The following is a 16,862-nucleotide window of genomic DNA, read 5'->3' as shown; positions in this document are numbered from 1 at the left end:
CTAGTTCCTAAGGTGAGTTCTTAAATCATAAGGACCATCCAGTAATGTCTAGTGTCATATTAAAACTAAACTAATCCTTCTGATTGCAGTATAAAATAGCTTTAGGCTGGCAAAGTAGGTCATGAATCCTGGATAATCACATTTGGACTTGCTGTTTAAAAAGAAAATATGTAGAGCATAAATTATGAAAATTATATCAACTTTAGGTTGAGATTTCCTTGGATATCAATTATGTAAACAGAGCTATGTCATTTCAGTTTAGTTATAAGACTGTTCTCTTATTTTTGGACAGTGACATAAAGCGCTAATTTGGGAAGGGGCAGTTTCTTGACTGAGGGGAGGAATTGTGTCTGTTTAATTCATTTCTCTATCCTGATAATAGTAGGTGCTCAATAAATACTTGGGTGGAGGTCCAATCTGACACTCAAATAAGTTATATTTGAATTATTACTACTGTGCTTACCATGCACAAACAGATGTCAACATTTCTTTAATTACTGTGTGTGAGGAGGGAGTATTAAAGTTCTAAAGACCCCCTGTTTAAAAGTTTCTAAAATGGAACTGCCTTGACCTGAGTAAAGGTGGTAGACTTCCTGGTGTTACTCGTGGTGTTACAGATTACACTTGAACCTTTTCCCTGATTGCAATTTCCAACTGATCCTCATCACCTTTTGCTCAACATTGGACCATGGTTACCCCATATCTTTCGGAAATAAAATGAGCTAACTTTGCCAAAAGCTTAATCTGAGGGAGTAGGAACATACAATTAAATGTGCTCATGAGAATATACACACAAGATCTTCCTAGGATGTAGTGATGCTTCATTGGGCATGACTTGGTGTGTAACTCTCAAAATAAGTTTAATAGAGGGAGAGGAAAGGCTGTGCCCTAATATTTACTTGAATAGTCATTTGCTACCCAATTGTTAGACTAAGGCTAGGGAATAAATTGTAATAAGAATGATTTTTAGGATATGACGCTGCATCCTGCTTTTCTCACTTCCCAGCCTTTGTCCACATTTTTAATTAGAAGCTTCAACTTCTGAATTATATTTAGACTATTTCAGAAAAAGTTAACAAAGATTATCTTTTTTATTTATAAATACATCAGCAACATAACCAATACTTATGAGGAAAAACTTTGCTATCACCACCCCTCCAAAAAAACAATTAAAAAATCAGAGTCTATACAGATTGAGAAAGCAGACTAAAGGTTGCCAGAGGAAAGTGCAGTTGGGGAACTGGGTGAAAAAGGTAAAGGGATTAAGAAGTACAAATTGGTAGTTACAAAATAGTAATGAGGATGTAAAGTATAGCATAGGGAATATCATAAATAATATAACTATGTACAGTGCCAGGTGGGTACTGAAAATCTTAGGGGGAACATTTTGTAAAGTATATGATTGTCTAACCACTATTCTGTACACATGAAATTAATACAAAATAATACTGAATGTAAACTGGAAAATAAAATTTAAATTAAAAATATGTAATGCACACACAGTAGAGTCTAGACCTCAATCCACTGAATTTATTTTTGGAGAATTGAGTCTGGCCAGCATATTTTTATTTCCAGCACATGACACATAATAAATGCTCAGAAAATGTCACATGAATGGCTATCTGTTTTAGTTAAGCTAAAATTAGTAATAGTGAATTGTAATAAGATCAGAGATTACCACCAGAAAAATAAAAAAATAGTGTAATGTCATGGTAATTAATAATAGTTTGATATTAATGCCAGAATAAAGGTGATATTTCAAACTAATGAGACAAGGCTGAACTATTTTGTATATGATTTGTGACCACCTGGCTAATCATTTGTGACAAGTGATGTTTGCTCCCTACTTCTCACAAATCACAAGCCTAAATTCCAGATGGATTAAAGATCAGAGCTAAACTTAATAAGCAAAGCAAAACTGAATTCTATGAGCATTAGAACAAGTATAAAAGAACATGTTATAATCTTAGTGGTAGGAAAGACCTTAAAGAACACATATACACAAACAAAATTCAGAAAAAAGTCATTATTCATTTAAACCTTAGGGACGAGAAACTATATTATAATGTTAAAAAATTAGTCTTTCCTCTACCCAGGGTCATGCCATAGGGAGACTTTTTTTCCTTTTTCATTCAGTCCCTAAAATTAAGATACATGTAACTGATTCCTCTGTTTCTCCATACTAGCTTCTGAGTTTAAGAAAGGGGAATTTGAATAATGTAAAGTGGAGTTTTCAATGGATAATATCCACTTATCTTTCACCCATTCATTCATTCATCCATCCATTCATTCATCCATTTGACCTTTGTTTTAACAGGATATATCAGTGAGCCAAATAATCGCTTGTAGAATTTGCAGCCTAGAAGAGGGAGACAAGAAATTAAACAATAAAGATAATAAATACATTATATACTATATTAGAAGTGATAAGGACTGTGGAAAAAAGAAAAAGTAGAGTAGGATAAGGAGGATCTGGAGTGTATGGAGATGGGGGTAGCAGATTATAATATTAAATAGAGTGAACAGGGTCACTTTCACTGAGCAGTGAAATTTTAACAGAGTTAAGAAGGTGACAGAGTTAGCTAACTAAATTATTGGGAAAAGAGTATTTCTGATGGAGGTAATGGCAAGAGCAAAGCTCCTAAAGCAATTCATTGTAAGAACTTTGGTTTTAATCTGGGTGAAAAAGGGTTTGGGGTGATATTATTTGACTTACATTTTTAAAGGATCCTTCTGGACCTTGTGAGAACAATAGATTATAGGAGGTCAATAGTTGAAGCAAGACTTGTTGGAAGGCTGATACAGTAATCCAGACAAGAGATGATGTAGATTCAGCTGGGATGGTGAAAAGTGGTTGGATTTGGGGCATATGAGTATTTTGAAGGAAGAGCCAACAGAATTTCCTAAGGGACTGCGTGTGGGATATGATAGAAACCGAAGAATGAAGGGTGCACATGAAGACTTCGGGCCTACATAAATGGAAAGTAGGAGTTGCTATCCACTGAGCTGAGGAGACTGTGGATGATGCAGATCTGTGAGCACAGATCAGAAGTTTCACGTTGGATGTGTAGACTTTGGGATGTCTGTTAGATACCCAAATGGAGAGCTGCTTAAACATCTATTTTATACCCCCCCTTCTACATTCAGTCACTTTTTCCTTTTCCCCTCTTCTGTAAATAACCATACAAAATACAAGAATAGAACTGGCAAATAAAAATAGCTGAACTGGAAACAAATTGTAGCTTGAAGAATAAGAGGAACAAATCCTCTATGAGATAGCCCAAGCCTGGCTGCTCCTGGCTCCCAGAGACCCTCCCAGAGTTACTTTTGTTCAGAACCATTGTCTTGTTTTTTTCTGATTCTTATGTCTTTCTTTATTAATATTTATTATACACACTGTGAATACACACTTCATTAGCAGCTTTTTCATAAAGCCAGAATGCCTCATCCCCTGCCATACCTGCTCCCCTTACTTGATATTCCAGTTATATGAAACTATACCTAGGTCCTAAAGCACATAATATCATTTCATGCCTTTAGATAGAGTGTCCTCCCAGTTGGGACTCTTTTGGGTGTGGGGGGGGGGTGATAAACTTTTTTTATTGGAAAACAAATATACAACTTGGAATGGATTTGAGGCAAATTGTGCCATAAACAGATTTTCTTTAAGTGGCTAAACAAAGTTTAAAAAGCAAATAACAAGAAAAGAAAATGTTTCTAGTACAGAGCCAGTAGTACAAAAAAAGAGTGTATGTATACCTGGATAATATACCCGTTTTGCAATAGTGCAACTTTTAAGTACATATTGTTGACTGTCCATAATCCATGCAGAGTTACAGCTCCACACTTCAACAACAACATGCTGACAGTTCCTAAAGAAAACAGCTTTTAAAAAGGCATAATCCATATGTTCCCTCATTGGACCAACTTCATCTAAGTTTAGATGTGCAGAAGGGCTTAGATATATCCAGAGTAAGCCATGTGTAACACGTTACTTGATCAATTTTCTAAAATAAGGCTTCGAGACAATGACAGTAAGATAAGGGAAGAAAACATGGAGCAATGAAGTCCTCATTGCTATACATGCATATTTTTATTGACAGTAGGGGAAACCTCTTGCAGATAAACTACAAATGGAGAAAAGGCAAATAAACAATTTAATACAAGAAATGTAACATTCTGTACAATGTCTTCTCTTTGCTGTCATCATTTATACAAATTCTTCACAATTTACTTGACCATCATCATGAACATCAGCTTCTCTGATCATTTCATCAACCTCTTCATCTGTTAACTTCTGTCCAAGGTTTGTCATCACATGGCGAAGCTCTACTATCTAGATAGTCACTGCCATCCTTATCAAACACACTGAATGCTTCTTTAATTTTTTTTCTGCACTCCCTGTGTCTTTCATTTTACTTGCCTCATTGTCAGAAATTCTGAGAAGTCAGTTGTACCTTTACCCTCAGCATCCACTTCACTAATCATGTCCTATAATTCTGCTTCTCTGAGATTCTGCCAAATAGACCTCACTACAGTTTTGTTGTTATAGGTCCATCACCATCTTGTTAAATAGTGAAAAAGCTTCTTTGAATTCTGCAACCTATTCTTCGGTCAGTTGGTCAGCCATGCTGTGAGCTCCACCAGTCTCCAAGACATGACCACACAACCAGTCAGCTTGCTCACTCCACTTGGACTCCCAGAGGGACTCTTGACATTGTCCCTCTTATATTAGTCTCATGCCATCCCAACCTTTGTAATACAGCTCCTATTTGACTTTCAAAGCTTATCCACAGCCCCACCCCCTACCCCCCAGCCCTTTCATGCTGGGATGGGTTGCCCTTCTGTATTGCCATAACATCTTGTAAATATCCATATTGCACTTACCATATTGTGTTATAACCTTTTTCTAGTCTGTCTTCTCACTCTGGATTGAAGCTTCTTAAGGGCAGGGATAGTATCTTGCTCATTGTTGTATTCCCAGCACCTGGCACTCTATAAACAAACTGAACAAGAATGTCTTGTTGTGGGTGTTTATTTTCTAGGAGTCAGTACTTTCTCACACCCTTCAATATAACAGATCCTGTTCCCTTATGCCATTTAGCCTTTAACTTTAGTCCATGACACTGAAGGAAAAAATAAGGAAGTAAGAAATAAGAGAAGAACATAAGAGATGAAAAGGGAGCTGAAAGTCATCTGGTCCTGGAAGGGAGAGAAAAGAGACAGTATGGCAAGACTTGAAGTATGGGTATCTTCTGTTCGCTCTTCCCTCGAGGGTATATTTACTGATTTGAGAGAGAGACATTTAAGAGAGAAATACTGATTGGTTGCCTCCTGAATGTACCCCAACCTGGGATTGAACCTTCAGCCTAGGTATTTGCCCTCCTGGGAATTGAACCCACAAACTTTTTGGTGCACAGTACAATTTTCCAACCAACAAAGCCACACTAGCCAGGGAAAAGTATGGGTATTTTCTTTCTTTCTTTTTTTTTTTAAAGATTTTATTTATTTATTTTTAGAGAGGGAAGGGAGGGAGGGAGGGGGAGAGAGAGAGAGAGAGAGAGATAGACATCAATGTGCAGTTGCTGGGGGTTATGGCCTGCAACCCAGGCATGTAACCTGGCTGGGAATCGAACCTGGGACACTTTGGTTCCCAGCCCGCGCTCAATCCACTGAGCTACACCAGCCAGGGCTGGTATTTTCTACTCTCACTTCCACTTCCTCAAAACTGAGAAGAGGAGGAATAAAGGGTGGAGAAACATTCACATGTACTCGGGCAAATCTCAGGACAGGGTCTTCCTCTCAATTCTTAGGGAAAAGGATATAGGACATCCACGGTAAGAGAGGAGCCAGAGATCTGTGCCCCTGTGCCTGTGAGGATATGTAAGCTCCCTCTGTGAGGATTTTGAACTGACTAAAGATACACAGTAACCTAAGGTTATACAGTTAGGAAATGGTGGCACACCAGAGTTTATGCCCTCAGTCACCTGGACAGACACTGAGCAGGGTAAATTCTTTAGGGCCTTGGAAACTGCCCAGAAACTTGTAGATTAGAAGCCATAGGTATTAGGGAACCATTATGGATTCTGAACTCAAAGAGTTGCATGGTATTTAAGGAAGACCACTCTGGCAGAGCTCTGCAGGTCAAGGTAAGTAGAGGGAAATCTAGAAGCGGGATAAAATTGAACATCAATATTTGTAACCTAGGCCAAAACTGATAAGACCTTAAAATGGAGCAGTTATAATAAAAATAGAGAGGAGGGAACACATCCTAGACTATTTGTAATAGTAAAATTAGTAGCAGAACTGCATCAAGTAAGTACTTACTGTGTGTCAGCACAGTATCTCATTTATCTGTTACAGCAACTCTATGAGGAATTAATTGTTGGTTTTTTTTTCTATTTTAAAGATGAAGCAATTAAGGCACAGGAAGGTTAAGTAACAGGCCTAATGTTGCACAGCCGTAAGTGGTAAAGCCAGGTATCAAATCCAGGAGGGTCTTACCATGGAGCTCAGAATCTTAATTAGTCTGCTTGACCCGGTGACTCTTGAACAGAGAGGAAAGGTGGTCAAAGAATCAGAAGTCACATCAAGATTTCTGTCAATCACAAAACCATTGACAGAAATTGGTTGTTGGGAAGAAGAGGCAGTTTAAGGGGAAAAATGAATTGAGTGTGGGATATGTTGAGTACATCAATATGGCAGATACAGATTAGTTTCACAAGGGCTAGGATGGGATTTAATGGGTCACCATCAGTTTTTTTGGTCCAATCTATAAATTTAAGCTTTTAGTTAATTGGGAGGAGATAGTGAAGTCAATCTTTGAGTTTAAAGACACACATTAGTTAACTTGAATCTTCTTTGTTGCATTTACACTACGATAAGTAATGTTTTTAAAAGCAACATTTTGGCCCTGACCGGGTAGCTCAGTTGGTTAGAGTGTCATCTCGATACACCATGGTTGTGGGTTCAATCTCTGGTCAGGGCACATACAAGAAGCAACCAACAAATGCATAAATGGAATGACAAATTTATATTTCTCTCTCTCTCTTTATCTCTCTCAAATCAATAAATATAAAAAAAATAAAAAGTAACATACTTTCTCTCCCTGGCATTGGGGACATTCACTCAGTCAAGGGACAGGTGAATTTAGAAATCTAGAGAATGTAAGTTATCATCATCATTCTGCATTCAGCAGAAAACTTTTGTGGTAACTGAAGTCCTCTGCAAGGCTCAGTAGTTTCAGATGCTGGACCCAGCCTTGTGGTTCTCAACAAACACCTTCGTCTTTCCATTTTTATTATATCAAATAAGGTATCAACAACCCATAGTCCTGCCTCCTTCATTACCCCAAAACCTGAGTCATTTGCTGAGGTAATCACCATAGGTAAGCACATTAGGACAGCAGGTGAACTACTCAGAAATGAAATGGGATGAAAAGTAATGAAGTTCATTACCAACTAGTCAGTCTCTATTGTCCTAGCCAAGAGCACCTTCAGCAAAAATAAGGAAGGCCAAGAAAAGAGAAGGGCCCTACTTGAGCAGATATATACTTTTAAAGTAATTTTAATCTTTTCTATTTATTGAGAGCTGACTCTATGCCCAGCACTAGGCCAGTTGCTTTCCAGCATTATCTCCTGAAATCCTCACAACTTGTAGAGATGTATTATTATTTTGTCCATTTGAAAATGAGGAAACTGAGACTTAGAGAAGGGATATAATGTGTGCATGGATACAGGCTAATTATAGAGGCAGGATTCAAACTCAGGTTTGAGAATCCTGTAGTAATCCAGTCTCAAGGAGGCTTCGAGGGTTGGACTGAATCCCATAACACAGCACTAATCTGCCTTGTAAGAACAACTAACTTCCATAACAAAATGCAACGTTTTATAGATGCAAACTGGAATGGTCAAACTGGCACTAAGGGAAGTACTTCTGAGAGTGTGCTGCTGGTCAGACTGGCCATACAGGCAGCCATGGACCTGCCCCTGAAATGCCAAAATTCCCTTCTCCATTCTGTCAGTCCAGCAACCTGAAACTCATTTCTGTTGACTTTGAGACCTAAACCTTGCATAACCCTTCCCTGTCTTTACTCCTTTTGCAGGACCGTGATTTCCTGCTACATTGAAGGCACACAACCAAGGCATGGGGCAGCAGCTGAACACAAGCCACTGAGGGAACCATTGTCTTTTTCTCCAGAATAACCAAACAAGCCTGAAACTATGATGAAAACGTATGGTACCTCCTGGGGCTCAGTCCAGGCATCCTAACTTGAAAACTAACTGGGATGACCAAGTTATGGGACTCGTGCTGGGAAATGAGTTAACCTGGAAGTCACTTTCTTATCCAGAAATTCTGCTACTTATATATCAAGTGCCTTAGAAACCAGACTTTTTTTTAAGCTCCTCATTCCACATCTATAACCTCATTTCCATACAGACATTAAGAGTGGGTACTAACTTTCAGATCCTAGGATAAATACCCACATAGAAGAAATAATGTCTGTGCTGATATCAGACCCTGCTGGGGGGCATCTTCTTGACTCCTTCACAAGATCACAAGTGTCATTCTCAGGGGACTGTGAGTAATTCTCTTCCACGAGTAGAAACAGCTGCTGTTTTGAACCTTGGAACTTTATTAATGGTTACACTCAGGACCTCCCTGCCCCAGCCCTGAGGTGTTGCTGAAGTCACAGGATACCTTGTCTCATTCTTAAACACTATCTAGATGCTGTCTTTCAGGATGCTGTGTTTACAAGGAAATGGGGCTTCCCATTACCACCCCCCCCCATGAAAATCTTGAGTTGCTTCCTCCACAGGAGCTCTATTTTATTGATTCATTTGTAGCTATTTTATGGGATCATATATAATAGGTTGGGAGAAAGGTGGGGGCTCAATAGAAGGAGACCAAGGTGTCTGTAAAAGTAGTGAAGCTCTTACTTGATCCCAAGCCAACGCCTCACAAGAGATGTTGCCATCTCTTAGTCAGGCATCCCAGTGAGAATTGAAACAATGACAGCCACATCACTGTCCTTAAATTTCAACCTGGCCCCTTGCCTGGATACATGGTTTCATCAGCCAAGGTTACAGAACAGCCACACCTTACCTTAATGATTTTTGCCCAAAGTCTGTCCCAATTAATGAGAATCCAAACCGGAATAATCATTAACATCACCACAGACTGACTCAGAGTGATCTTAAGCTGATTTCCTGTCAGGTTCTAAATAAACCTTCCATCACTTAGCGTAATGGCTCTTCCTTGGGTTTAAAAGTTGTTCAGGGAGTTGCTTGTGTTCATTCCACATGTGAGTTGAGCCTTCCCCAAACCACAAGCACGTAATTCTCAGGCGCAGGTGGAGTCCTTGACCTGTAACCCAGGTATAGGAGCCATCAGACACAAACCAGGGAAGGGTGCTCCTGCTCTGTACCCCTTCATCAGGAGATCAGGAGGGCTTTGAGCCATGGCTGAAACCTAGTCACAGAAACTCGGTGTGTAATGTACACAGCCAGCTAGAGAACGTCCAGCAACCAGAGAAAAGATCACAGTGCCGTACTCCTTATAGGGACAGTTCATGCCCTTTTAGTAGAAGTGGAAAAGGGAAGACCCTTCATGGGCAGCAACGTGGGCTATAGAAAAGGAACACATTTTAGAACCTGGATTCACCACTGGGTGATCTGTGGGAAGTCATAGTCTCTCTGGGACACAGTTTTCTCATCTGTAAAATGGGTTTGATAATAGTACCTACATCACAAGGTAGTTATGAGGATCAAAAGGACCAAGAGTCTTGCATGGTGTGTGGCAAATAAGACACACATAAAACAAATGCTGGTTTCCATCTCTCATTCTGCTTCCAGAAGTTCATGTTATCCCAGATCATTCCACCACCCTTAGATGTGGTTGAGTGAGGCTCTCAGAGGGCCCTGCATTTTGAAGTGCCATCCTCAAAGTTTTCTCAGTCCCTCTCCAGCAGGGGCTAACACTGCTGTCCAGCCTGGACCTGATCCCACATGGGCCCTAATTCCCATTTTACCTCCTTGGGGACCTCTGACTTTCTGTACCCTCTTCCTTCCCCTGGCCAATTTCTCCTCCTTACACATAGGGGTTGACCAGAAAGATGCCCTGAGGAGTTTCAGGACTCATATCTATGAGGTCATCCCTAGGCACTCTGGCCAGGGTCAGGTTCCAGAAGGGCAGCCTGATGAGCAGATCACTCCCATTGGCCAATGTGATATGACTTTGAAAGACCTTAGAAGATCAAGCTGCCAAATGATGTTGACGTGCTGACTTTGGGTGACTTAAATGTTTATTTAGGCAGGGGCCCTGCAAACTCTAAATGGACCCTGCTTCTAGGAACCTGGAAATACTTGTCCCCACAGGTGGGTGGATTTATGTGAGATTTACTAGAATAGTAATTATTAATATACTAGCTGTCAAAATTATCAAATGTTTGACCTCTAAAAGTGGCAACAATTGAACACTGTTTTTAAGTTAAAATATCGGCATCATCCTCATTTTTGCTCCCCTCTCCATTGGGTTCCTGTCTCTCTCACACTGTCACCAAATGCAGTCAGTTGTAATTCTGCATGTTTCTCAAATCTAGCCCCTTCTTTCTATTCCTGCTGCTCTAGTCCAGATCTCCAAGTGACCCCTTTCTACCAGGGCTATTGCAGTGGCCTCACTACTTCCAGATTCTTTCCCACGTTCTATCTCCCGACTAACAGGGAAGGGGAAAAGCCAGTGTAAAAATGTGTTATCATTCACAGTAGCACTATCCACAATAGTCAAAGGTGGAAACACCTAAATGTTTATCGGCTGATGAATGGATGAACAAAACATAGTACATCCATACAGTGGTATATTATTCTGCCATAAAAAGGAATGAAGTACTAATACATTTTATTTTACTAAAAAAAAAAGGAATGAGGTACTGATACATGCTTTAGTATGGATGAAATCTCAGAAACATATGCTAAATAAACAAATCTAGCCAGAAAAGGACACATATTGTATGGGTGCATTTATATGAACTATGCAGAATAGAGATCTGTGGTTGCCAGGGTTTGGGTTAGGGAGAAACGAAGAGTGATGGCTACATGGGTATGAGGTTTTTTTTGGGGGGGGGTATGATAAAAGTGTTCTTCAGCTACAGTGGTGATGGTTTCATGACTAAATGTACTGAGTTATACACTGTAAAATTCTTAAAGTGGTACATTTCACTTAAAGTTGTAAAATTGTGCTATGTGTTAATAAAATTTTTAAAAAGTATTATAAAGCTGGTCACAGTTATGGGTACCTGGGACTCAGTCCTGCTAGGACCCTCTGGACAGCCAAGTGGAATGTACCTCAGAATTGTCCACCCTGAAGAAGATGAGAGGGAGCATTTATTTATCAGATCCTGGTCCCCAGTGGTCAAGGACTGGCCCCTGCCTACTGACTTTCTCCCTCCTTTTCAGGTTCACATATGAGTGAGTGCCCAGCAGGTCAGAGGAACACTGGGACAGAGCATGAGAGATTCCCAATGAAGTTGAGACACAGTAGTGCTACAGGTCACACCTGTGGGAAGGTATATTGTCAGGTCACACCTGGCTGTTACAAAAATAACTGGAGTTAAAAGGGGGCCAAGGGGATGTGACGTGGGGCATGAGATGTGTCCAGTACACCCTCAGCTTGAAATACTACAGATGCAGTCTTACACAAGTAGAAAGTAGATGAAAAGGAAAGAGAAACAGGGAAGGGGTGTGGTGGATTCTCATCACTCCCTGATCTTCACTTGAACTTCAGGGTGTTTGTCCCATCTCCTCTGTTTAAAGTGATGATTAGCAGCTGTCTGTCCACAACCTAACTTTCCTCTCTCCATCATGACCTCCTATGGTTCAAGCTTGATGACTCAGTTTCTTCCACAGGAGCCCTTCTTCCACGATATCAGGATGTCTGGGTCATTGCTGTCTCTATTCCCTCTGCACCCGTCAGCTTCCTCCTGCCCTCGTTTTTCTCCCAAAACTAGTATAGAATTTATAATTCATAATTTTAGTCACTCTCTCAAGACAGTTCTAGATTCTTGCTTCTTAGCACTTCTACACCATTTATCTGATAAAACTCCAGCTCTGGTGAAATCAATGAAATCAACTTTCAGGTTTTTCCATGGCCGTATCCTGAGATGCCCTACTGGGGAGCAAAAAGCACACAACAGGGCGGATCACTGTGGCAGAGACTACCAACTCCATACTCTAATACATAATTTTTAATAATAGCACCCTGATGTCTAGTTGGGCACACTGCTGCCAGGAATAAAAGACTGCATTTCTTAGTGGCCTTTGTGTGTATGTGTGCTCACATGACTTCATCCCAGCAAATGAGGAAGAATGTCTGGTGGTTGGTGCAGGAAAGCTTCAAGAGAGTTGATTCAGCAGAAGAGCTCCCCTTCTTGCCTTCTGTTGCGGTTGCTGCAGCCATCATGAACCATGAGGTGACCTTGAGGATGGAAGCTGCAAGCCAAGATGCACAAGTAAAAAGTAGTAGTTTTGATACCTAATGAAATCATGTACCAGCCCTAGTTTTACCTTCATAATTCCTTTATATGAAAGAGAAGTAAAATTAGATTTTAAGCCACTGTTATTATTATTAACTAATTGATTTTATTATCACCAACATGGGAAGGGCCTGAAATACTACTTAACAATCTCATCATCTTTTTCTAGTTCACTCATTCTGCAGTTCTCCTCTGTGGCTATAGCAGACCATCACCATTCTTCTGAAATATCTGACTTTCCACTTCTCACCTCATAGTAAGCTGATGACTGGGCCTCTTGCTTCACTGGCAAAATAGAAGTTATCAGATCAGAAATCCTCAAATTTCTGCCACAAACTTGCCTGCCTGCTTTCCCTTCTTTACTACCTTTCCTCCTGTTACCATACAGAGCATTACTCTCCTCCATCTGAAGCAAATCTCTCCAGTCTGGAGCCTGGGTCCCATTCCTCACATCTTTTCACAAACCTCATTTTCTCAATTATTCCAAAGGCTGTAAAACAATGTTTGTGGCCAGCCAATATATCTTATGTCTGACTCACATAGGTTTTTTTCCCTATTATTTTTATTCTACTTAACATAAGGAAAAATGGAAGGTAAAATCCATCTTTTTCAGTGTATAATTCCACCAGTTTTGACCAATACATACATTTCTGTGTATACTCCCATCACAATCAATAACAGTTCTACCATCCCTGAGAACTTCCCAGAGCCTCAGGCCAACATATAGAAGGAAACTGTATTCTCTAGTCTCTCACAATTCTTGCTGTTTTCTCTGTTCCTTATATCCCACTGTTTCATTCATTTAGGCTACCTACCTGGTTCCTAGGACATTTGAATTTGAGTTGCCTGGATTATTCATGTTCATTCCTGCGTTTTTTTAGCCAATCCTGTTCTACTCATTCTTTCCTATCAACACCTAAAAATGCTACCCTTCCCTCACAATCAAACTTCCTCAGTTGTTATTTGGGGATAACCTTGCTCAAATTCTCCATTTTTATCAAATTCTCCTGATACTTGCCAGAAAGGAAAGACATTTTTTTCTTTAAAAAAATTTTTTAAATTTTATTTATTTATTTTTAGAGAGACAGGAAAGAAGGTAGAAAGAGAGGGAGAAAAACACCAGTGTGTGAGAGATACATTGATCAGTTATCTCTTGCACACCCCCAGTTGGGGACCTGGCCCTACAACCCAGGCATGTGCCTTGATTGGGAATTGAACCGGCAACCTTTGGGTTCACAGGCTGGCACTCAATACACTGAGCCACACCAGCCAGGGTAGTGTTTTTTCGATTTTTGTTGGGGGGGGGAAAAAAAAACACCAACAAACCAAATAGCAAGTAAAATCTTTTGTATCTTTTTCAGATGATAAAGTTCTCATGTTGCTACAATGTAACATTGCTTTGGAATTTTGGTAAGAAATTTCTGTCCAAATCATGCCAACTTGCTCTTTCATGTTAAAAGTACAAATAGTGCAAGATCTTCCCACCAACATGGCTGTGAATGAGGCAAAGAGTTTAGATCCAATATTATATCCACAGATAAGTTCTGCCTCCATTGTCTCTGAAGGAATCACTCAGTATAAGAAACCTTGTGTATCTTTTCTCCCACAGTGAGAGATCCAGATCCACTTGGCCATTTCGGAAAGGAAAAAAAAAACACAATCTCATTCACGGAGGGTTGGGTAATATTTAAATATTATTGAATATTGTTTTGAGTAGAAAATAAAGAGACAGTGAAAAAATTCCCTTCTACTGGCCTCTCTGACTTTTTGGTTCTGAAATTCTCCCTTTATCCCCGCCCCCCCGCCTTCACTGATGTTTTTAAAAGAACAAGAATGAAGCCTGGCAAAAGGAAAGGAAGTCAATCCCAACTCTGTCCACATTCACTATGTCCAACTCCTCTCTTCCCCTGCAGTCCTCAACTCTCTCCAACACCTACCTGTTCCTCTCCCACCACCGTACCACCTAAATCTCTCTCCCTAAGTCATTCAATACTTACAAAATGAAGGAAGGAAGGAGTGAAAGTAGTAGCAGAAATTGTGACACAGTATTAATGAGGCCCTTAAGGTTGACCAAGTAGAATTTCTTTGATTAACCTGGGTACTAATATTGTGGTTACTTTTGGAGAAACCTCTTTTCCCATTTAAGCCCCAAAGTGAAAATGGAAGGGTTGAAATAAATAAATAATTTTTGAGATGTAAAAGCTCATTTTTACAAGGCAAAAGTCATTACACAAGGCTATATTTTCAAGTAGGATGGCAAATTGTTTTATATGGACGTTCTCCATTGAACAAGTTCTGTCTTTAAGAAGCAGTATGATTGTTGTAGTTCTTTGCACAGACCCACCTTTTGCAATGATGTCCGGGATGCAGGCTCTGCTCCTGCTTGCCCTGGGCTTGCTTTTCTCTGGACCTGAGGCCCTCGCAAAGGTCTTAATGAAACAGTCATTCCAGCTGGATCAGTAGCTTTTCCTGGGAGAACCGTGATGAGCGGAAGGACCCTGTGCTGACCAAAAGCCTGAGTGTGGCGCCTAACCCCTCTGTGGGTCCTGGGACTGTGACTGTCAGTGCTGAGACCCAGACGCATGTAACCCCATTCTACTCTGAAGGTGGAATTAACTGCAGAAGGAAATGGCTGGCTTGTGGGTCAAAGTCCCGCGTGTGGAACAAATTGACAACTGTACCTGTGAAGACATCTGTGACATAGTTGACATTTTCCTTCCCCCTGGAGAGCCCTGCCCAGAACCCCTGCATACCTGTGGGCTTCCCTGCCACTGTCCCTTCAAAGAAGGCAAACACTCACTGCCCAAGAGTTTTCACCCTACCCCACCTGGACCTGTCGGGACCAGGAAACTACCAAATCCAGAACATCCTAAGCAGCGGGGAGGAACGCCTGGGCTGTTTTAAGATCGATGTCTCTGTAGAGGCCATATAATGTGACACCAGCTACAGCAGAATGAAGGGGTGTGAGGAAGGTGTCTTTCTTCTTCTGTCTTGTGTTTGTCAAGGCCAAATTCTGATTTTTCTGTACCCCTTCCAGCCCTTTTATACAGTGATGCCACTACCCTCACTGAAAATCACTGTGCCACTTACATTTCAGGTGTGGGCAAGCAGCCCTAACCTAAGGTACAGAGAGCTTGGTGATTCTTGAGAACTCAGGACCTCTACGGGGCTGGCCACTCGGTTTTCCTCCTCACCGCTACAGCTTTCCATCTAAGAGCATAACTCATTTTCTGGACAGTCAAGGAATAGGATGAATACATTTTGTGACCCATGTTCAGACTGACCCAGTCTTGTTCTCCTGAGCAATTAAATTTTTTTGGTCATTAACTTAAAAAAAAGATACAGTATGATTGTAACTATAGAAAAAAATGACCTCAGTAAAGACAAAATAACAGGAAGGACATTTATCAAAGTGTATACTCCACTCTACCACTTATAAAAGTCTATGTTAAAAAATATTTTTAGCCCTGGATGGTGTGGCTCAGATTACTGGCCTGCAAACCACAGGGTCACTGGTTCAATTCCCATTCAGGGCACATACCTGGGTTGCGGGCCAGGTCCCCAGTAGGGGCCACACAAAAGGCAACTACACATTGATGTTTCTCCCCCTCTCTTTTTCCCTCCCTTCCTCTCTCTCTAAAAATAAATAAATAAAATCTTAATGAAAATATTCTTAATGTAAATTAGAAATTATGTTACAAAGAGCTGTTTTGTTTTTTTTTTAAATCTGTCTTCATAAAAAGGGCATCTATTTCTACTACTAGGGATTCTTGCACCAGTACTGAAAGGATAGAGCAGTTCTATTTGCTATCATGGCACCATTTGCTGAGCAGGCCTATGACCTTGTTAAACCTGACTGCCATTTTACTCTTCTGAGCTTCTGTCCCCAGGACTAGAAATTACTGGAAGCAAGAACGGAACAGCCACAGGCAGAGGATGACACTGGAACAAACTGCAGCCACCTGTTACAACCCCCCAACAGCCCAAGGGCTACACAAGGGCAACCCCCACCCATTTTTAATCCCATTATGAGCCAATAAAAGCTCAAAGCCCCCACCCTGCAATGCTGGCGTATCTCTCTACACCATACCCCTCTCCTTCTTGGAGAGTGAATAAAAACTTTATTCTCTACACTTTCTTCACTCTGTGAATTCTTTCACAGTCTGCATCACCAACCACCCTAACAAGTACCCAAAATGTTATTTTTCTGAGGTAAGGTACAGTAATTTTGATAAACATAAAGCCCACAAGGTACTCAGTAAGCATTTAGTAATAAACTAATTTAATGCATCCAACTGAGGACCATTTCCTAAATATATTCAACACATGAAAA

The 16,862-nt window shown here is 40.4% G+C and overlaps 2 pseudogenes; one reads left to right on the top strand and one right to left on the bottom strand.

Annotated features, from left to right (window-relative positions):
• Nucleotides 1-1,966: 1,966 nt before the first annotated feature.
• Nucleotides 1,967-4,630, bottom strand: LOC123808630 (annotated as a pseudogene).
• A 10,251-nt stretch (nucleotides 4,631-14,881) lies between these two features.
• LOC123807935 lies at nucleotides 14,882-15,651 on the top strand (annotated as a pseudogene).
• Nucleotides 15,652-16,862: the final 1,211 nt, after the last annotated feature.

The sequence above is a fragment of the Phyllostomus hastatus genome, unplaced genomic scaffold (assembly GCF_019186645.2).
Source record: "Phyllostomus hastatus isolate PE091 unplaced genomic scaffold, TTU_PhHast_1.1 phas_scaffold_501, whole genome shotgun sequence".
Taxonomy (NCBI): Eukaryota; Metazoa; Chordata; class Mammalia; order Chiroptera; family Phyllostomidae; genus Phyllostomus; species Phyllostomus hastatus.
Note: the sequence above shows the minus strand (reverse complement) of the source record. Positions and strands in the feature narration are given on the sequence as shown.